The 22,998-nt window shown below is 38.9% G+C and overlaps 1 long non-coding RNA gene across 1 annotated transcript; it reads left to right on the plus strand.

Annotated features, from left to right (window-relative positions):
• Positions 1 to 806: 806 nt before the first annotated feature.
• Positions 807 to 22,896, plus strand: LOC123381252. The gene is made up of 3 exons (XR_006588079.1): positions 807 to 1,502; positions 22,239 to 22,350; positions 22,447 to 22,896. It is a non-coding gene; the product is annotated as an uncharacterized LOC123381252 (long non-coding RNA).
• Positions 22,897 to 22,998: the final 102 nt, after the last annotated feature.

Consider the following 22,998-nt stretch of genomic DNA (forward strand, 5'->3'; position numbering starts at 1 on the left):
CTGCTATGATTTGCTCACGTAACCCTTCTACCTCTATTACTCTCTCTTCCTCTTCTGCGACCCTTATGATACTGATGTTGTTCCTTTTTAATGAGTCACTGATTTCTCTAATTCTTAAATTGTGCTCTTTTGCCTTAAAATATTCAGACATCTTGCTTGTATCTGTGTTGGTTAAGTCCCTGGATGTCGTTTCTTCCTGCTCTTTCTTTTGGGGTGAATTCCTTCATTTTGTCATTTTGAAGGAAGAAAAGGAATTAATGAGGTAAAAAAATTAAAATTAAAAAATTAAAAACAAACACACACAAAAAATCAAATAAATGATGCTAGATCTTAGGTGTGTTTTGGTCTGGGTGTTGAAAGGGGCTTGATACAATAGAGAAAAAAGGGAAAAGAAAAAAAGGAAATCGTTTGAAAATTTGAAAAAATGAATACATTGAAGTAGACTAAAATGAAATGATGGAAGTAAAACAGAATTTGAAAAACTTTACACCAAAGTAAAAAATATAGTAGAAAAAAATTAAAGAAAAAAATATTTTTAATAAGAGTTGAAAATAAAAATGAATTTTTTCTCTTTCTGTATTCAAGAAAAAGAAAAGAAACAAAAATAGAAAAAAGAAAAAAGAAAAAAAAGAAAATTGAATAGATGGACTAGTGAACAGACTTACGTATGACTGAAATTGCTTCATTTTCCCCTAGAAGTCAAACTATGAATCGCTTTATGGTCCATAATCTAAGCAGGGGCAAGGACTTGTGTTCCTGAAGAGTGAGGTTGGCCCAGTTGGGCGGGGCTTAGTGTAATGGCTCCATTCTCCACTAGATGGCGCTGCTTAGCTTACCAGGTTGGATCGTCCTAGTGCTTGTAGATGCGTATGCGCATGCGCTGGAGCGTGAACATGGTGTCACCCAGGTATTCAGTCTCTAATATCAGAACTCTTTTCTCCCTGATCAGCAGTCACGCACCCATCCTTTGTCTTCGGCTTCCATCCACTCCCCGCTTTTACAAGATCCGTGACCAAGCCCCAGGTAGCACATCCCTCCTGAGTTTTGTCTCAGATGCGGCTGTTTTTCCCGACCCCTTATTTCTGAAGGACTGCGGCTTTGACCTGATCTGCCCGTCTGGGGGAGGGTCTCACCGAGCAATGGCCGGGTGCCGGCCGCTCCCAGGAATGCTCGCGGGCTGTGCTGCTGCCGACGCCCAGAGACCGCGGCCGGGTGCGAGCCCGCCCCGGAAAAAGTTTGTGACACAGTGTAGCAGCAGCGCCTCAGGGATTATGGAAAATCACGACACGCATCTGGTATCCGGCTTCGCCCTTAATGACCTTGTTCCAGGACCAGGGAATGTGGTTATTCTCCCGGGTCCGCTGGAGCCTTGCCTCTGGGGGCTCACACAGCCTCTACCAGGTGTACCCCCAGCAGGGGAACCGCTTCTCCCCTGTGTCCTGAAGAACCCCTGACTCCACTCTGCTCCGGGGGATTCGCCCTTCTCACCAGAGCACCGCCAGGTATGGAGCTGCGGAGTTTCAGCCTCTGTGTTCCCCCTGTTTATAGTCTTAATGGAATTTAAACCCTCTCCTTTCTCCTTTCTCCCTTTTTAGTTAAGTCCCTGTGCTGATTCCACTTTTCCACTTTCTCTCCAGCTGCTTTTGGGGGGAGTGCTTTTCCCGTATTCTCCACCCCACCCCCAACCCTGTCTCCGTCCTCTCTTGGCAGGCAAAAGCGGCTCCCTGCCTTCCGCACTTCTCTCTCCCCCAATTTACCTCTCTGTGCCACGTACCTGCTGAATTCTGTGGTTCAGGTTGTGCAGATTTTTGTGTTAATCCTCAGATCAGTTTTCTAGGTGTGCAAGATGGTTTAGTGTTGGTCTGGCTGTATTTCATGGACACGAGACACACAAAAAACTTCCATGCTGTTCCGCCATCTTGGCTCCTCCCTCACAATTGATTTTTTAAGAATTGCTTTAGACCTTGATGAATTTTTATTAAATATATTTCTATGTAAGTACTAACAGATAAATAGAATATTTTCGTTGCCCTGGAAGGTTTTCTCATAGCTTTTCCTGGTCAATATTTCTTCCTCCCCATCTCCCAGAAGGGGTGAGGATCTGGAACTCTCAGATCCTTTGGCTGGATGTATAAATTGGTTCATCCACTTAGGAAAATTGTTCACCAGAATCTAATAAATTTCAACTTATAATGACTCTATGATCTGGCAATGCTGTTCCTCAGTGTATACTCGAGAGAAATGATTGAATGTGTCACTAAAAGGCATTTTGAGAATGCTCATAACAGCTTTCTTAATTTCTTCAAACTGGAAATATCCCAGATGTCCATCAACAGTAAAATGGATAAATAAATTGTGAGTTATTTGTGCAAAGGAATACTACACAGCAATAAAAAACAGAGCAATACTGAATCATGCAATAGCTTGGGTGAATCTCAGATGTTATCTTTTTTTTAAAGGTTTTTTAAAGTTTATTTATTTTGAGAGACACAGCAGAGGAGGGGCAGAGAGAGAAGGAGAGAGAGAATCCCAGACAGGCTCTGGGCCATCAGCAGGGAGCCTGATGCAAGGCTTGAACTCACAAACCGTGAGGTCATGACCTGAGCTGAAACCAAGAGTCAGATGCCCAACCAGCTGAGCCACCCAGGCTCCCCAGACATTATCTTGAGGACACAAGCTTGATACAAAGAGGATATATTATATAGAAATCTTTGTAGATAAAGGTAAAAAATACACAAAAATCATCCCTTGTGAGAGGTCATTAGTCTCCTTTAATTAACAAATATCACTTTTTTGTGACATTTTCTTTTTGAAGAGACTAGGCAAATTGTTTTGTAGATTGTCTCATGTTCTGGATATGTTTGATTATTTCCTTGCTTCACCTGATCCTTTACAACTGAAGATCCAGGAAAGAGTTAAGCTGTAATGTCTGATGACACCCATCTTATGTCATGAATGAACTTCTATCCCAATGCAGATAGAATGGTACTCGTTATGGTTTGTTGTTGGGAAAATTGAATAAATCATTACTCAACTCATTTTCTGTGTTCTAAGGTTCAGTGGAGGAACTTCCTTCGAGAAAGGTGTCCTGAAAGTCAGGTGTTGAGGCTGATGAGCGTCAACTTAAGACATTTTCTGCAGGGCTATTTTATAAATGGTACTGTGTCCTTCCCCCTGTATCATGCTGAGAGGCATTTAATGGCAGATTGTTCCACTATTAGTGATGTGGATGTGGAGCTTGATCACTTGGTTAAGGTGGTGTCAGCCAGCTCTTTCCATTGTAAAAGACGTTTTCCCAAGTCTCCATGGCTTAACAACCTCATTTGTCAACATGAAGCCCTCATAGGTCAGTATCTCCCACTTGATGGAGTAGTTTATTTCCAGCAAATTTGGCTGCATGGTAGGATTGCTCAAAGCAAAATGGTTATTTCACCTACAGAGCTTCACCCTAAAATGGGAACTTCATATCGTGAAAATGACGTCTTAACCCTAATAGAACAGTTTTAATCTTTGAGATTTGTAGGTGACGTAAAATAAATTCCCTTGCTACTTGAGATAATTTGATAAGCATGACAGTTTTGATATTAAAATTGCTCAGATTTAGGACACATGATACTGCATTTGTATGCATTTTGGTGGTGATAAATATTATGTGAGGTCGTGTTTAAATCATTGGCAGACACCAAATTAAGGATTTCGTGGTATACCTAGAACTCAGACCTGAAAGAGATGTGTTTCAAAGCATTTTGTATTTTAAAGAGTAACTTAAAAAAATTTTTTTTAATGTAAATTTATTCTTGAGAGAGAGAGGGAGAGAGAGTGCGTGCGAGCGGGGGAGGGGCAGAGAGAGAGGGAGACACAAAATTTGAAGCAGGCTCCAGACTCTGAGCTGTCAGCACAGAGCCCGACGTGGGTCTCAAACTCATGACTGAACTGACTGAGTCACCCGGGTGCCTCAAAAAAGTAGCTTTTAAGATTTTACTTCAGTACTCTCACTTGAAGGAGGAAAAGTGGTTTAAGCATGATTATTCACTGACTTCATGGGAAAGAAATAATCTCAAATGGCTTATATGGATTTTGGTGCAATAATCAGCATACTAATCCAGAATAGTTTGGTGGAGAAATCTGAATGGTTGAGTCTCACTTGCTACCTGAGTAACCATGGCCAACTCACTCTAAGCCTTGACATCTTTGTGGCAGAGTAAAGATGCTCACAAATTAGATTGTCATTCCTTCCTTCAAGAGGTTGGGTCCGTGTCTGCTCCTCTTGAATATTGGTGAACAATATGCCCACTTTGACCTATAGAATGTACCTCAAGTGATGATGTGCCAGGTTTGGAACCCAAGGCTTAAGAGACTGGGAGCTGCCATTTCCTATCTTTTGGGACGTCCACTTTTGAAGCCTAACAATCATGCTCTAGGAAGCCCAAGCAGCCTTATGAAGAAGACCATGTGAAGAATAACCCTTAGCTGACATCCCTGACTCAGCTGCCAGCTGCCAGCCAGCACCAGCTTACCAGCCATGTGAGAGAACTATTCTTGGAGGTGGACCCTCTAGTCCTCGGTGAGCCACTCAGAGTGATGGTGTGTGGAGCAGAGACAGCCAGCCCCACCAAGCGCTGTCCACAATTGCAGAGTGGTGAGTAACAAATGAGTGCACCTCTTAAGCCACTAGTTTGTTATTTAGCAAAGATAATGGCAACAATCTTCATTTGCAATATGGCAATAAACCCACTTGTCTTGTATACGCAAGGAAGGCCAAGTAGGATAGGGTTTTTGAGAGTGCTTTGCAAACCAGAAAGCAATTCTATGCCAATATAAGGTGACGGTCTCTGAAGTAACCCGTCAAATGGAAGGATTCTGTAAATATTACCAATCTGAAGTTGGCATACTGCTCTAATTTCTATTGATCCCATCTCCCGAAGTTAGAAACAGTACGAGTTACTTATTTTTACTGTGACAAGATATACATCCCATAACATTTCACCATTTGAACAGTCTTTAGGTGTACAGCTCAGTTCATTCACATTGTTGTATGGCCATCACTACCATGCATCCTCCTTCAAAACTCCAGTTGCTTTGATAACAGGAAATCTATGTTCTTAACAAGTGCATTTTTCTATTATAAACATGAAGTGAAGCTAAGTCATCTTAGCACTGTATATAATGATGCTAATTTCAGGAATGAGCCCACGTGCCGTAAAGACAGATAGGTTTCTGGAGAGACCGTAAAGAATGGCAGCCCACAATCTGCAATGGAGCCTCTCTTCCTTCCCAGAGCCTGTTCCATTGCTGTAGAACTTCAATTAGTCATTAGTCAGTGTGGGGATGGGGGAATATTTAGAGAGAAATGAGCACTTATTAAAAAGGGCCAAGAGAGCAAGTTTTCAAAGATAGAACACTCCAACGAAACCATTTTATATATAAGCAGGCCCTCCGGAGTTAGCACACATACTTGCACCTGGACCCCACCTGGACATAATTAGTTTCCCTGTGCTCAGAGCAGAACAAACACCAAAGAAAATGATGTCAAAAAACTGAGCAATCTGTCATGATCTGTGCTGCACAATTAAAGCGGCGTGCTTCCTGTAAGAATTATGTAACACAGATGACATGGTATTTAGATAGCCAGGACTGGAAAACCATCTGGTTATGTCTGACTTCACAACTATTATGTCTGTTTCCTGAATCGTTTTGTGCACTTTGGGGTGGAAGTCATACGAAGGAAGGATGAAATGCTCTTCGTTGATCTGTAAGAAATATTGTTTATCTGATTGCAAATTAAAATGTTCTGGGCAGGACTTTTAATTCTAAGCAAGTAGAATCCTCAGGGCTTGAGGACCAAAATATAAGGTAGACAAAGATGGGGTGGACCTTTAAGTCATAGCAGCACATTCGGGGCTGGAGAATAGTTAGCATATCTTGAAACAAATGGGAAAATGTATTCTGTAGCCTTATGTGAGCCATCCCCTGACTCTCTCCTTTTGGGACCTAAATGCCCAGGATAGTACCCCATCTCCTCTGCATTGCATCTGTTTTGTCAGACTGTACACCATCATACTTTGGTATGAGCTGGGCTGTTGAAACTAGGCTGGAGTTTCTCTCACCAGATGATTTCGGTGGTAACTGAATCAGTGCTTACTGACCAACTACAGAGTGCCTAACAGTCCTAGTTTTTCTGGGGGTCACATAGGAATAACTAGAAATAATTCACGAGTGAGTCGACAGAGCTGTGTTCATGGGCAACAACATGGGTAGAACAATGAGTAGAGTTGCTAAGGTCAGGAAGAATGGACCACTGGTGTCTGAGATTGAGCCGCACTCACTGTGAAATTGTCCTTGCCTTTCCAGGAACATTACCTCACCCTCACCTCCACCAGAACATTCCCTGCAGTAATTTTTTATTGTCTGCCCCAGGGGTGGGGGGGATGGAGTGTGGGGGGAGCTAATGGTCAGATTCCAGTGTTTAGTGGGTGCCTATTAGTTCCCAGAAAGCTGGCTAAATGCTGTCACAGGTCTTCCTTCATGACCCTGGGAGATAACTTCATCCCCATTTCAGAGATGAGGAGAACAGGTCCCTAAGACAACACATACTTGGTATAAGGCCAAATTATGAGCCAGGGCATCAGATGCATGTGATTTATTGAGGGTGTGCATTTTAGGAAGACCAAAGGGAAGGAGGGGAGCCAGGGAGAGATGGGAAAGAGTGAGCGAAGTGTGGTCTCAGGTCAGATCTAACCTGCAGTGGCTGGAGAGCTAGGGAGATGTCCTCTGGAGCCTGAATCTGACTGAAAAACCCATACTAATTGCTTTATTTTCTCAGCGAAGAGATAATTGGCCTTATTTGTTATGATATTGGGTTTGTATGTGGGTTGGGAGTTTGAAAAAAGTGCACATATTTGATTTTTACTGTCTTCAGTTTCAGAGGTTGATTTCCTCTCCCCTGACCCAATATTTGTCTTCGACTTTTGGAGACTTCCTTATACATGGCATATAAAATATACTACTGTTATATATACTATGTCTATGCTTTATTGTCTTCTATGGGTGACTTATCAATTCACTTGATGTTGTCCCTTAATAGGAGCCAATTAGCATGTTTGCAAGTAGGAGGATTTGTGTGACCTTAGGGTCCCCCCTGCCCACCATCAATGTCACAGGACATAAGATGAGGCCACCAGAAAACATCTGGAATTAAAACTGACCTAGATTAAGTTCCTTAAAGTGTGGAGGTTTAGGTATATTTTCAAACCCCAGTTGGGCAGTCTCCTCCCTTCCCACTACTGCTTGTGAAAATTGCTACCCCAGACTGTAAGGATTAAAAAGATGTTAGGCACACCTACTAGAATGGCTATAAAAACAAAAATGGGAAATAATCAGTGTTGGCGAGGATGTGAAAAAATTAGGACCTAGTGCATTGCTGGTGGGAATGTAAAATGATGCGGCCATTATGTAAAACAGTTTGGTGATTCCTCAAAAAGCTAAATATAGAATTACCATATGACCCAGAAACTCCACTCCTATGTATATACCCAAAGGAATGGAAAGCATGGACTTGAACAGATAGTTTATATCCATGTTCATTGCAGCATTATTTACAAAAGCCAAAAGTTGGAAGCAATTCAAATGTCCATTAACAGGTGAATGGATCAAAAAATGTAATATACATACACAATGGGGTATCACGTGTATTACTCAGCCATAGAAAGGAAGGCAATAGTGATACATGCTATCACTATTGATATGAATCTTGAACACATTATGCTAAGTAAAATAAGACAGTCACACAAAGGCAAATATTGTATAATTTCACTTATACGAGGTACTAAAATAGTCAAATTCATAGAGATAGAAAGTGGAATTGAGGTTACTAGGGGCCAGAGGGAGGATAATGGGTGTTATTTCTTAATGGTTTCAGAGTTTCTGTCGGAGTGATAAAACATTTTGGAAATAGTGGTGAAGGTTGTGTAACACTGTAAATGTGGTAATACCACTGAACTGTATACTTAAAAATGGTTAAAATGACAAGTTTTTACATGATATGTATTTTACCACAACTTAAAACAATTAATACTGTCATATACCAAAGTCCATTTAATTCTACACTTAAAAATGGGTGAATTGCATGGTATGTAAATTATATCTCAACAAAGCCATTGGTTCTACCTTAGGGATACTCACTTTTCCTTCACTCTGCATTCAGGGCACAGGGACCATGAAAACCTGAACTGGAAACATAATATAGTGTGAATCATGAGGGAGAGAGATCTCTTCACAGCCTAAAGAGATTCAGATAATTAACTCAGTAACTTGCCTTGCTTAAGAGGCTGAAGGCCATGGGAAAGAGTGGGTGGTTCAGTATCCAATGTTGTATTGCGCTGTATTTTGTGTCGTGGTGGGTAAGGTTATTCTACCGAAAGGCAACTTTTACTGGCATAAAGCTCTTCAGAGAGAAATCACCGTGTGTAACAAATGCATAGATTCTGGTTTGCAGTTGAAGGATAGCCACCTTTTGAGTATCAACCTGAACTCTCACTGGCTTGAAAAACAACGATAGGAGTTTGAGTTGAGTCTGATGAGCCATTTCATTCTGCTCTTCTCTGTGATGTTATGTCTGCAATGGAGAGTGATCGATGTTTTTAAAATGTGCCTTTGGAGTTACAGGAGAGGCCATCCGGAGTGTCCACAATGTCACTGGAGGAGACAAAACCATCCATCCATTCAGCAGCAGCACAAAGCAGTCTACACCAAGAAAACAATACATCCCCAAACAGATCAAACAGCTGCTCATCAATCTGGTGCAAGCTGCAGGTTGCCTGACTAAATTACTGTCGGATAGGCAGACGAGCACAATTTGTCAGTCAGCATTGAGTTTAAATGAGCAGAGATGCACATAAAGCCAGCGATGCAATTGTAATTAAGAATTATAGGCATCAAGTTTCAACCAGTGCTTTCTTAAGGTAGCAGTGACTAAGCTCTAAGAAATATATGAAGGATCCAAGGCGGATTTAAAGCCAGAGCATGGTCTACCTAGAGCCCTCTACAGTTTAAGCTGCATACCATGTGTAAACGTGATGTGTAGATGATGGGGAATACATGAGACCTCTATTTTTCCTGTTTTCTTAAAAAACTGTATATCACACATGTTAAAAGAATTGGTAATAATTATACTAATATTATAAAATGATGCTCTTGATCCCACTACCCAGGTTAAGAACTAGAACATCTTGATTTGTTTTAATGGTGGTTGAAATCATTGTGACAATTGACAAATTTCTGGGTGCTGAGTTGAACGAGATTTAATACATGTTGAGTGCCGACAATGAGTTGGTGTTGAAGCCCGTGAAGATGAATAAAGCAGGCTCGCTTCAGGGAGTTTACAGTCTGGAAGGAAGATGAAGGTGACAGCACAATTAGCCCCACACCCCATGAATCCACAGGAAAAGTAGAGGTGTCGTAGGAGAGGCACACAGCACTATAGAGGCTCAGAAGAAGTTGGATTGGGTAAGATGGGGGGTGCTGTGAGGGCAGGAGCTCAGGGAAACCTTTGTGAAGAAAAACCTTTGTGAAGAAAGTGGCATCTGAGCTGAACATCCATGGGAAGCAGGAGTTTTATAAGACATGAGAGGATGCAAGGGAGGGCATTTTGGGTGGACAAACTTAACACAAGCAGAGAGAAGAAAGTCTCAGACCTATAAAAGATAATAAATTAATTTGTCTAGAATAAGAGAATAGTGGAATATAAGATTGGATAACTGTCCTGATTTAATTTCTTATAAGATCCCTATGTCCTTAGGAAACATTCCATCCTTGAAGGGCTAACTTTCCTTGTCACCTGAAGACTAACACACCCAGAATCAATCCTACTTATGGAATATAGGAGGGAAAATTGTTGGTTTGGACATTCATCTCATTATCTATTCTGTCTTTCTTTTTTTTTGGTGAGTTTTTTTTTTTAATATGAAATTTATTGTCAAATTGGTTTCCATACAACACCCAGTGCTCATCCCAACAGGTGCCCTCCTCAATGCCCATCACCTGATTTCCCCTCTCCCACTCCCTATCAACCCTCAGTTTATTCTCAGTTTTTAAGAGTCTCTTATGGTTTGGCTCCCTCCCTCTCTTTTTTTTTTCCTTCCCCTCCCCCATGGTCTTCTGTAAGTTTCTCAGACACATAGACCAATGGAATAGAATAGAGACTCCAGAATTGGATCCACAAAAGTATGGCCAACTAATCTTTGACAAAGTAGGAAAGAATATCCAATGGACTAGAGACAGTCTGTGAGATCATGATCTGAGCTGAAGTCAAATGCTTAACTGACTGAGCCACCCAGGCGCCCCTAAGATTTTTTCTTCATAGTTTTCTTAAATCAAGAAATAAACAAGGTTATGGCATAGAAAAAGGATTCTTTATGCTGGAAACTGTTAGAGACAACCAACATATAAAGTCATGGGTTCAAATCCTGACTCCTCCATTAGCTATGCCCTCAGAGAGTCCATTTAACTCTTCAATTATCTCAGTAATACCTAATTTAGAAGTTGTTGGAAAGATTCTGTGAAATAGAAAATTATCAGTCTGTGGGAATAAAAGAGGTTACTTTGTGTGATGGTTATTTATGTGTGTATTTGATTGAGCCACAGAGTACCCAGAGATTTGGTCACATTCAGGTGTTTCTGAGAGGATATTTCTGGATGAGATTAACATTTGAAACAGTAGACTAAATAAGGCACCCTGATGTGGGTGGGCCGTGTGCAGTCAATTGAAGGCCTGAATAGAACAAAAAGGCCGCCCTTCCTCCCAGTAAGAGAGAATTCTTTTTGTTTCAGGGCCTTCAAACTGGGATATTGTTTTTTTTCTTTTGTTGCCTTTGGACTCACACTGAAACACTGGTTCCTCCTGGGTCTTGAACTTGCCAACCTTTGGATTGGAACTACATCATTGACCTTCCTGTGTCTTGAGCTTCACGACTCACCCTGTAGATCTTGGGAATTGCTAGCCTCTATAATTGCATGAGCTAATTTCTTAAAATAAATCTCCTTACACACACACACACACACACACACACACACACACACACATTCACTCACTCACTCACTCACTCACTCACTCACTTTCTGGTTCTGTTTCTCTGGAGAACCCTGACTATTCACTTTGTAAGAAAAGCCCACATTTCTATGGCCAGTGTCCCCCATTGCTTCAGGACATCATCCCTTCCATCTTTCCTCAATTTTCCTCCATTATTTCTGAGCTCCTGAGGGGATTATCTGATTTGGGCTTATGAAGACTCTTCTCACAGACCTCTTCTTGTCTGATTTCTGTCTAGCAAACCAAGACCCCACTGTAAGTGCACTTGCTACACGAAAGGCACAAAATCCCAATGACTCCAAAGACTCACCACTTAAGTCTTATATCTCACAAAGTCTCTCAAGAAAATAGCCCCAGCCAGCTTCTGCCTCCAGCCTCTTAGTGTGGGGCTCAGACCTAGTCCTGAAGGTTGGGTTCCCAGCCAAACCTGTATCCATTCATATCATCTGCTCCTCACTTCTGCTTGGCTACAGTCTCCATTCCACTGGACAAAAAGATCCTTGGGACTGCTTGTGGGCCAGCTAGACACTTATTCCTCATTTCAACTCAACTGTGACCTTGGCTCTAAGTCCCTCACATAGAGGGAGCTCATGTTGGAGCTCAACATGTATTAATCTTCTTTTTCCTATGTTTAGAGGTGGAGTGATTGCAACTTTAGAAGAGCCAATGTCAAGACAAGAATATAATCAGTCTTACTCCTGTTATGAGTATGTTCGGGACTAGATCTGGTTACACAATCTAGGGAATGTTTTGTTTTATCAGCATATTTTTGGGTAGAACCCTCTAACTCTCTGAACTTAATATAACTGTTTTTATACTCTTCTATTTTCACGAAAAATTTTTTAAATGTTTATTTATTTTTGAGAGAGAGACAGAACACGAGCAGGGCAGGGGCAGAGAGAGAGAGGGAGACACAGGCTCTAGGCTCTGAGCTGTCCGCAGAGAGCCTGATGTAACATTTGAACCCACAAACCGTGAGATCATGACCTGAGCTGAAGGCAGACATCCAATCAACTAAGCCACCCAGATGTCCCCATAGACCAGTCTTCATCCTTAGGACGATAGCAGTCTAAGCTTTTCTTGCACTTAAGATGTGAATGACTGATGGCTTTATTTAACATTCTGTAGTATCATTAGTGTCATTCACAAATAATCAAATTCTCTTCTCTTCTTGGGCATGTGGTTGGATCACCTCTCCAATTTTTCCATTTTAGATGTAGTCATATGCCTTGCCTAAGCAAATAAAATGTGAGTGGAAAGGACACATCACTTCTAGGAAGAAGCTTTAAGAAGGGCACTATATGAAATATCCTTTCAAAAGTGGGGGTGATTGCAAAAATGTGTGCTAAGATAATGCCTCTGTTGGCCTGGATTCCTAAGGTAACACCTCTGTTCTGCCAGGAGCAGAACCCCATGCTAGCCTGTCACGCATGTCCCAGCCAATAAGGTCAATACAGAGGAGGAGATGGTCTGATCCACATGGTTACTCAGGACCCAAAGATCCTTGCATTGAGTGGTCCCCCTGGAGCAGAGTTTGGAAAACTATGGCCTACTGGCCAAATCCAATGTGTTTTTGTAAATAAAGTTTTATTGGAGCACGGACACATTCATTCATTTACATATTGTTGATGGGTGCTTTCCTAATACAACAACAGAGTTGAGTAGTCACAACAGAGACTGTATAACTTCTAAAGCCTAAAATATTTACCCTCTGGCCCTTCATAGGAAACACCTTGTTGGCTTCCACTCTAAGGCTTTGAAAATTTCCCCTGAATTCTCAGAGTCTGGCTAGCAGAGGAAGAAAGAGAGATAATAGAATTGTATGAAAAGGTTTATAGCCCATGCTTGAAGGTGGAGTATACCACTATGATCCATATTCCAATGTCCAGAACTCAATCACCAGGCAACATCTCATCATAAGGGAGATTGGGATATGTAGTCTAGCTGTGTGTCTAGGGGGATAAGTCAAATAATTTGGTGGACAATCTCTGTCACATATGCCTACATGTGTGGTCAGCTTGGCTGCTGTGCTGTCTCTAATTAACTGCCATTGGGGCAATAGCTTTTGAAAATCAGGAGTCATTCCTCTGCTCTTGCACTAAGCTTCCTTGCTCTGATCTGATATAGTAGTGGAGATTCACTCTTCAACTCTCACTCAGTGATTACCCACACATTCCAGTTCATAGTGAGCAGTGTTGGGTAGGGTCTTGATGAACCATAGACTTCACTCTGTTCTGAGGAATGCACCATTGTTAAAGCAAGTTCTGCATCACAGTGCAAGAAACTGAAGTCTGGTGCTGGAAATGTTTTGATCTCATACTTGAAATGCAGAACATAATGGTATCAATCTCTGAAAATCAAATGAAATCTTGTGGGAGTAGGTTAGGTCCAATGAATAAAATTATATAAAACAATTTCATACTTGACATTTACTGAGAGGGGCTTAACTTTCCCTACATATTTTAGTCTGTTCAGCTGGCATTATTTATTCATGTCTCTTTCCCCATTTGGTTCACAATTTATCTTTTGGGAGCCCAGAATTAAACTGTAAAAATGTATATATGCTAGACACTGTTTTATGTTCCATCAATGGAGAAGTCATCAAAATCTCTAACAGAATAAGATTCAGCCTATTACAGGGGTGATTTAGCTGAAATAAAATGTAATGTTTAACTCAGAGAAGCTGGAAAAAATGAGATTTAGGAATATGGAATTGAATAATCACTCAGTGAAATGACAGTGGTTTCTCTGTCAATCTCCCAGTTGAAAGAATATTAGGACATCAAGATTATGAATGGCCAGAGCCAAATGAGGATTCACGATAACCCAGCAGGACAAGATTGGCTTCTGATTCCAATGATAACACATTGTTCCCTAATGCTGACAGAGTTAAATAGAAGAAATTCAGTGTTCTGTGTCATAGCCCTTTGTTGCACTGGGGTATTTTGCGGTAGGGAAAGAATTAATGTATAACAAATTAAAAAAAAAAAAAACCTCTAGAGAACAGGACAGTTTCTGATACAGACCCTGTGACTAAATATTTCATCAGGTATTTCATAAGATAAGGGAGAATTCATGCACCAGAACTTGAATGAGAGACATTGGGGAGGCAAGTTAGAGAAGGAAAACACATAAAGTGAAAAGCAAAGATCAGTGGATCAGTTTCCTGGGGCTGATATAACAAATTACCACAACCTGAGTGGCTTAAAACAACAGAAATTTATTCTCTCACAGGGGTCTATTCCTTCTGACAGCTCTAGAGGAGGATCCTCCTTGCTTCTTTCTATCTTCTGGTGGTTGCTCAAAATCCTTGGGTCTCTTTGGATTGTGGATATATCACTCCAGTCTCTGCTTCCATTGTCACGTGTCATTCTCCTGTGTGCATATGTGTGTGTGTGTGCATGCATGCACACATGTCTTCTTTTCTTATAAGGACAGTGGTTGTATTGGATTAGAGTATACCCTAATTCACTATGGCTTCATCTTAACTTGATTATATCTTCAAAGACCTCATTTCCAAATAAGGCCACATTCATGGTTTCTGGGGCCAAGGATTTCAACATATTTTGGGGAGGACATAATTTAATTCACAATCAGGAACTGAAGTTATCTGTGATAGTGTCATGAGATGGATGGAACAGTCCACAGTTCATCAGGAACAGCCACTTGGAACCATCACACAAAATGCAAAATGAGGGAACATGGATTTTCAGTTTGTGATAATTGCAATAGCAATGGACACTTCCTAGTGCTCTACACCAGCCATTCCAAGAACTTCACATGTCTTATTTAATTCTCCTAATGATCCTATGATGTAGGTGACTTAATTAGCCCATTTTACAGATAAGGAAATTGAAGCATAAAGATGCAAATGTGGTATTGAGGAAAAAAAGAAACACAACTAATCTAATGGGAAGGGAGAGTTTTGGGTGGCAGGAGATCTCAGGTGAGGCCTGAGAAATGCAACAAGAATAAAGATAGCTGCCCATCCAGAGCAATTTAAGGTACTAGCAAACGTTTTTTTTTGACTGGAGCATTTCCACACTTAGATTTTCCTACATACTTGAGGCTGTCTGACATTCCATAGTAGAAAATTTATTCATTGAACCAAAGGTGTAGATCCCAGTCTATTTTGAAGATACGTTGCATATTCTTCATAAACTATTTGAGGCTGTATTCAGGAATCTCAAAAGCTTGGCATATATTACTTAGACCACAGAGAATGACAGATGACCTGTCAATATATTTGCTCTTCCCTCCTGCTGAAATTGTGTAGAAAGAGGGATCTTTTGGATGATTACAGGTGTGTGTGTGTGTGTGTGTGTGTGTGTGTGTGTGTGTGTGTGTATGTGTGTACATTCTAAGTCCAAAGACAATAGATTGTTAATAAATTGTTACTATTAAGATCTCACTTCTAGAACTGGATGGCCTACGTTCAAATTCTAGCTTTGGCCTCTAAGCCTTGTGACCTGGATGATTTATTAAAACCTCTCTGTGCCTTAGTTTCCTCATCTATAAAATGGGGATGATAATAACATTACCTCATAGAGTTGTTGGGGGGATTAAATATGCTAATATATGCTTTTAAAAACAGTGTCTAGCATATAGTAAGTGTCTATAAGCACTTGCTTTTATTATTACATATGTGTTATAGATGAGATGAGCAACATATGAACACAGGGAGAAGGTTCTAGAAAACGCATGTTAGGGACAAAAGTTGAGAGGTCATTATTTTCATTTTATGTGAGGGAACTGTTGTTAGATATGCCTTTAGTTTATCTGAAGCTCGATATAATTTCTGGTGCCTAAAGGTATCTGCCAGCCCCTCAGGACAAACTCATCACTCTGTATTGCTGCTTTTTATCTTTGATCAACATATCACAAATTTTTATGCCGCCTAAGAAACAGAGTTCAAAATATTTTTCTCTTCTATGTCACCAGGCTTTCAGGCTGCATTTAACATTTCCCTTCCCTTGCAAAGACCAAAGTAGGCTAAGGATGGATGTCCCTGGTGCAGGCTTGATCTCCTCTGAGCTTATCAGCTGGTTATTGATTGATGACAGTACCATAAGAGGATGTGATTCCTTGATAAAAAAATTTTTAGCTCTGCTTCTCTTAGATGAGTTTGCATTTATTTTTTATTTTTATTATTATATTTTAAGTTTATTTATTTATTTTGAGAGAGAGAGAGTGGGTGCGTGGGGGAAGGACTGAGAGAGAGAGAGAGAGAGAGAGAGAGAGAGAGAGAGAGAGAGAGAGAGAATTCCAAGCAGGCTCTGCCCTGTCAGGGCAAAGCCCTATGGGGGATTAGAACTCATGAACTGAGCCAAAATCAAGAGTCGGTTGCTTACCTGACTGAGATATCCAGGAGCCTGGATGAGTTCGTTTTTAAAAACTGATCATCTGTGGGGTCAGTCCTCAACCCCTTGCCACCCTGAAATGGGAAGCCTATCATTGCAGTGGGTGCTGAAGAGCTCCACATCACTGGCTGTCATTGAATGGTAAGTGACAGGGCACGGATGTCAATACTGAGTCAATTAAATACCCATGCACTAATCTTTGAACATGGCACAAGTTAAGAGTCTATGGAATGAGTATGACACACAAATTATCGGCAACAACAAATAAAGAGATAAACTGGACTACATCAAAACAAGAAACTTTTGTGCATCAAAAGACGCTATCAACAGAGTGAAAAGGTATCCTGCAGAAAGTATTTGCAAATCATAGAACTGATAAGGGGTTAATATCCTGAATATATAGAGAACTCCTATGACTGAATAACAAGAAAACAATCTAATTCAAAAATGGGCAAAGGGTTTGAATAGTCTCCAATGTAAATACAGTAAATGCACATGAAAAGAAATTTAACATCACTCATCATTAGGGAAAGGCAAATCAAAACCACAATGAGATATCATCTCATACTCATCAGCAGGATGGCTATTATACACACACACACACACACACACACACACACACAGAGAGAGAGAGAGAGAGAGAGAGAATAACAAGTGTTGATGAAGATGTGGAGAAAATGGAAACTTTGTACACTGCTGGTGGCCTTTCCTTCTTTCCTTCCTTCCTTCCTTCCTTCCTTCCTTCCTTCCTTCCTTCCTTCCTTCCTCCCTCCCTCCCTCCCTCCCTCCCTCCCATTAGTATGTAGTTTTGGAATTTTATTTTATTTCAAGGATATCATCCATTACTATTGTTATTTATTTTGACGCTCAGTGGGAGCACCTTCAAGTTGACTTCTGTGTTCCTTTGACGGGTCCTTATCGTTTTTTGAACACTTCCTTAGTTTCAGGCACAAAACAATATTCCAGGAGCATCTTTTCCTTTTCCTGCCTCAGTCCTGGAAACAAACTTTCTTTCAAATAGCTCTTGACTTCTTTTAGTGGAGAACAGTGTTCAGAAATCAAGATATTAGTTCCAATCTTCTTTTTTTGAGTTTAGGTATGAAATTAATCTATTGTCTATGAGTAATCTGGAATTCTTGCTCTGCATAAAGAACTCTGACCATCACTCCAGCCTTTCAGGAGTAAATGCAAATTATCTGAAGGCTTCCTCTGACCTTCCCCTCCCCCAACTCATTCCCTGTTTCCTAAGACAGCCAGCCCCCCTAGGGCATCAGCACTGAAACCTTTATAAAGTCCCTGAAGCTTCCTGCTAGTGTGGGTTTCAAAGGCAGCAGAGTCAGCGTGGAATTAATGCAGGGTGGGTGACAAAATCTCAAGCCATGTGACAGAACCTCAAACTGTTGGAGAAGAACAAAAGCCGATAAACTGATAAAGAATTGGCTGTTATTAAGAGAATTTATCGTCATGTTTTGAAGTCATGGTATTGCATCAAAAAGCAAATTTCTCTTTTGAAAAATATTTAATATTTATTAAGGTTAGTTGTGTGCCAGGCACTTTTGTGCTATGCACCCTGCATGAACTATCTCATTTAATCTCCATGGCAACATTACATGGTGGATCTCTTGTATCCCCATGGAAGTACAGAGACATTAAGTAGAGAATGCTGGAATTGGGATGTTTATCCAAGCAATTTGACTTCAGAAAATGTCATCATCCTGCTGGATGCCCAGATGCCCAGTCTTATGCAGAGGGTGTGCTGATGAAAAGGTGGGCACTGATCTCTTCAGCACCAAGTGCAGACATAAAATGAAATCACCACCTCTGGTAGGATCCTACTAGAAAGCAGAAAACAATGTTATATGCGGTTTAAAAGGAAGTCCCAGAGGGCATGGTTTTCTGAACCAGTCATTAGTAAGGAGACCAGCAATTGTGAATAAAGGAACACAGATTTTAATTTTTACTCAACATTTTTTTTCTTATTGCTATAGTAAAAATACATTCCCATTTTGGAAAAATTGGATACTATGAAAAATAAAAAGGAAAAATATGTGCTGTAATCCCATTTCTCAGAGATAATTATCATTAATATTTTAACATTTTTTTCTATGTGTTTTTACTTAGTTGAGATCCCAGTGTATAAAAAAAAGTCTCTGGCTTGCTTTTCTCACCAAATCCTATCAGCACATTCCCATGTTGTTAAAAACTCTTCATAAACATCATTTTTAATGGATGCATAATATTCCCTTTTGTAAATGTAATAATATTTCCTTAAAAGTTTCCTTAACATTATCTATTTAGGTTGTTACTACTTCCTAATTATGAAAACAAAACAACAATACAACAAACAAACAAGCCTTTGTGACATATCTCTGTGCATGTGCTTTGGTCTGTTTCAGATTATTTTCTTAAAATAGAGCCTTAGAAATGATCTTACTTTGTTACAATACAGATATGTTATTTAAAAATAGTTTAATAATTTTTAAATTATTAAATTATTTTTCATAAGTAATACAAATATGTGTAAGATACAAATTCAAATGATACAAAAGGTCATGCAGTGAAATCAAGTCTCCTTTCCATTCTGCCTCCCAGCCACCTCATTTTCTTGCTTTTCCTTTCAGATAAATTATTTTATGGGCACATATATCCTGGAGATTGTTTCATGTCATATATAAAGAGATGCATTTTTCTTTTTATTAGCTGTGTAATATTTGAGTATATGTCTCCTGTTGATGGACATTTACATGAATCCTAATCTGTTTCTACAATATACAATACCGTATTGACTATCACTGTGTAGACCTTCTTTTCTACCATATGAGATAGTAGGAGTTGGTTGGTTGAAAGTTACAAACATCTAACATTTTGATACAGTAGTCTCCCCTTATCTGGGGGGATAAATTTGAAGACCCCCAGTGGATGCTGATGGTAGTACCAAAATCTATGTACAGTGTTTTTTCCTATACATGCGAATCTATGATAAAGTTTAATTTATAAGTTAGGCACAGTAAGAGATTAACAAAAATTAATAATACATAGAACAATTTTAACAATATGCTGTAATAAAAGTTATGTGAATGTGGTATCTTTCAAAATATCTTATTGTACTGTACTCACCCTGCTTCTTGTGAGGATGTGAGTTTATAAAATGCCTATGGGATGAGATGAAGTGAGGTGAATGACGTAGGCATTGTGATGGAGTGTTAGGCTACTATTGACTTGACCATATGTTAGCGGAGGATCATTTGATTCCAGACTGAGAGTAACTGAAACTGTTGAAGACAAAATCATGGATAAGGGGGCACTACTGTCTTACAAAATGTATTTCCATTGAGTTGTATCAATTTATGTTTCTACCAGTAATATGAGAAAAGAGTCTGTTTTTTTATTCTCCCCATCTACACAATATATTACAAAATGTTTTGATCTTTGCCAATTTAAGAGGCTAAATGTTATTTCCTTATAATTTTAATTTCTTTTATTTTGAATGAGGTTGAGCATTTTAAAATAGCCATTTATTATTTCCTTTTGGGGGTGGGGTGTTTGGGGAGGTGCTTTCTTTTGGGTTAGTTTTTTCCTTGTTAATTTGAGGGCATTATTTTTATATTGATGACATTATAGGTCTTTGGTTGTGATATTATTTGCAAGTACTTTTTGGTTCAGATTATCTTTTCAGTGTTTGTTATTTGTTTATTTGTTTTTGCTGTTCAGAAATGTTCTTTTTCCAGAAGGGTTTTATGTGTATGATTGTCTGTATTAATATTTTTTATTTTAAAGGTCTTGAGTTTTGTCATACACACTTAGAAAGCCTTTCTCTACTTGGAGATTTTAAATATACTATTCCATTGTCCTTTGGTACTTTTTTGAGTTGTATTTTACACAAATTTTTGCTGAATCTAGAATTTATTTTTGCGTTAAGTGTAAGATAGAGATATAACTTAAATTAAAAAAAAATAGCTAATCAATACCATTTGTTGTATGTTATGTTTTCCCTCATTATTTTAAAATGCCAGAATTATCATATATTAAATTCCTATATATATTTGGTTCTATTTCTCATTTCTCTATTCTGTTATATTGACCTAGTTTTTCATGAATTATACTTAAAAATTTTTATGATATATGCCAATACCTGGCATGGCTAGTGTCCCTTCTTTATTATTGTCGTTCAGATTTCTTTCTTTCTTTCTTTCTTTCTTTCTTTCTTTCTTTCTTTCTTTCTTTCTTTCTTTCAGTTTGTCCATTTATATTTTCCATATAAACATTAGAATTGCTTTGCCTGCTTCCCCCCCCCCCCCCTTAATCCAATAGTATTTTCAAATTCATTGATTAATTTGGGAAGAAATTACATCTATATAATTTGATATTCTCTATTTTAGAAAATGGTTGTTTTTCCATTTGTTTATTGTCCTTTTCCTCGTTAGTAGCATTAAAGTTTAATATAAGTAGATTTTGCACATTTCTTGCTAAATTTATTCCTAGGTATTTTAGCATCTTTTTTTTTTTTTTTTTTTTTTTTTTGCTATTGCAAGTGGAGTCTTTTCTTCCATTTCATAAGATACCTGGTAGTTGCCTATTAAATATATAATGGCTATTAAATATATGTAATAATTTTGTCACTAGTCATACTATGACTTGTTTTTAGTTTTAATAATGGTTTTGTAATGGAGTCTATTGACCACTCTGATAAATTGTTAGACCACTTCAAATAATAATAATTTTACTTCCTCTTTTCTCATTTTTATGCTTCATTTCTTTTTCTTATTTTGTTGTCTTGGTTGATATCTCCAAAATAATGCTAAATAGAAGTTGATATAATGAACATCTTTATTTTATTTCTCATTTTACTAAGAATATGTATAGTTTTTCTCCATTAAGTATGATGGAGGTTTTTGGGTTGAGAGAGGCATATTGTATCATGCTGAGGAAGTATCCATTTTTCCTATTTTGTTAAGATTAAAAAAATAAAAAGCAGATAGTGAAGTTTTCAAATATCTTTTTGACACTTATGGAGATTGTGTGTGAGTTTTCACTTTTGATCCATTAAAGGATTTCTTGGTATTTTTGGAATAATCCCAGTGGTATAAATATCAAAGACTCTTGATCCCTACTGCTAATTAGCTAGGTAGAAAGACTGCATTAGATTATAATCCCACCATAGGTGTATCAGAGCACCTAGCAAACGAGTGTTGGGAAGGTGATCTGTGGTCTTTGGTAGTGAAAATTTACCAGCAAAGAGATGAGGGGGAATCATCCGGGTATAAGCACCCCACATCTTTGTAACACAGCAATAGCAACAGAAAAATTAAAAACCCACCCACATTGAACCATGATGCCTTGGGCTTATGAAAGAAATACAGTTTTCTGTACCTATAGGAATTATCAGGCTTATTATTCAAGTATGCAAAGAAGCAAAATCCAATTAATATGAGCACAAAAAGAGATGTATGGGCTCATATAACTTGGAAATCTAAGAGGATAGGTCTGACTTTAGGTACAGCTGGATCCAAGCATTCAACTATTATTGGTGAGACTGTTCTTCATGTTTTGGCCCTTGGCTACCTTTATTGACTTCATGTTTATAAAGAGGTTCTCCACATCACGGCAAGCATGGCCACCAGCTGTCCTAAGTTTTATCACCCTCTACTGTTCTTGAACTTAGCAGAGATACTCTTTTCCTCCTAGAATAAAAATAATTCTTGTAGAATAATTATGGCTATGCTATGTCATCGGTCAATGTAGTTTCCAATTATTTTGCCTAGGTTTTGATTCATTTGCCTTTGCCTCTGCAGTGGGGAAACTGAGCAGTCACTAAGCAGTAGATGACCAATAAAGGGGTTGAAGCAAGAAATTCAAGGAGATTCCTGGCATTAGATAAAACCTCTACTCTGGATCTTGAGAGAAGTAAATACTTCCTCTTCAAGTTATGCAGAAAGACACTATAATACTTTGAATGATCTGAATAACCTCTGAAATTTTGATATTCTTATCTTCTTTCAGCCATATCATGGGAGGCCAGCATCCTGCTTATAGATGTTCTTGAATGCTGTTGAAAAGCCTGTTAAATTAAATATATAGACCCTTGGCAACAAGGGATTGCTATGAATTTGACTGTTACCTGTAGTGTGTCAAGAAATACTTTGTGATGTTTTCCTCAACAATTACAAAGAAAATAAATTGAAATTAATTATTTTTAGTTGACTAACTTTATGGCAATATGCATATACTTTGGAGCTTGTGGATGTTGGGAAAACAAGCCTTCATTGAAGAGGAAATTGCATGGGAAGACTTGAAAGAGGAGAACTCACAAACACAAGTGAGAGATGTTTTGACAGGAATGGGAATATCAAAGGCTGAATTGGCCCTTAAATTGCATTCATTAAGTGTTGTATGTTTTTGTTTTTTGTTTTTTTTTGTTTTTCATTTTGTTTTTTTTTAGGTTTATTAAGACCCTTGAGAAGAGACTAATACATTTCAACAAAGAGAAATAAAGATGCTCATTTAGGACTATAACATGTCTCCCCTGAGTTGTTTTTTTTTTTTTTTTAATGT

The sequence above is a fragment of the Felis catus genome, chromosome D3, assembly GCF_018350175.1.
Source record: "Felis catus isolate Fca126 chromosome D3, F.catus_Fca126_mat1.0, whole genome shotgun sequence".
NCBI lineage: Eukaryota > Metazoa > Chordata > Mammalia > Carnivora > Felidae > Felis > Felis catus.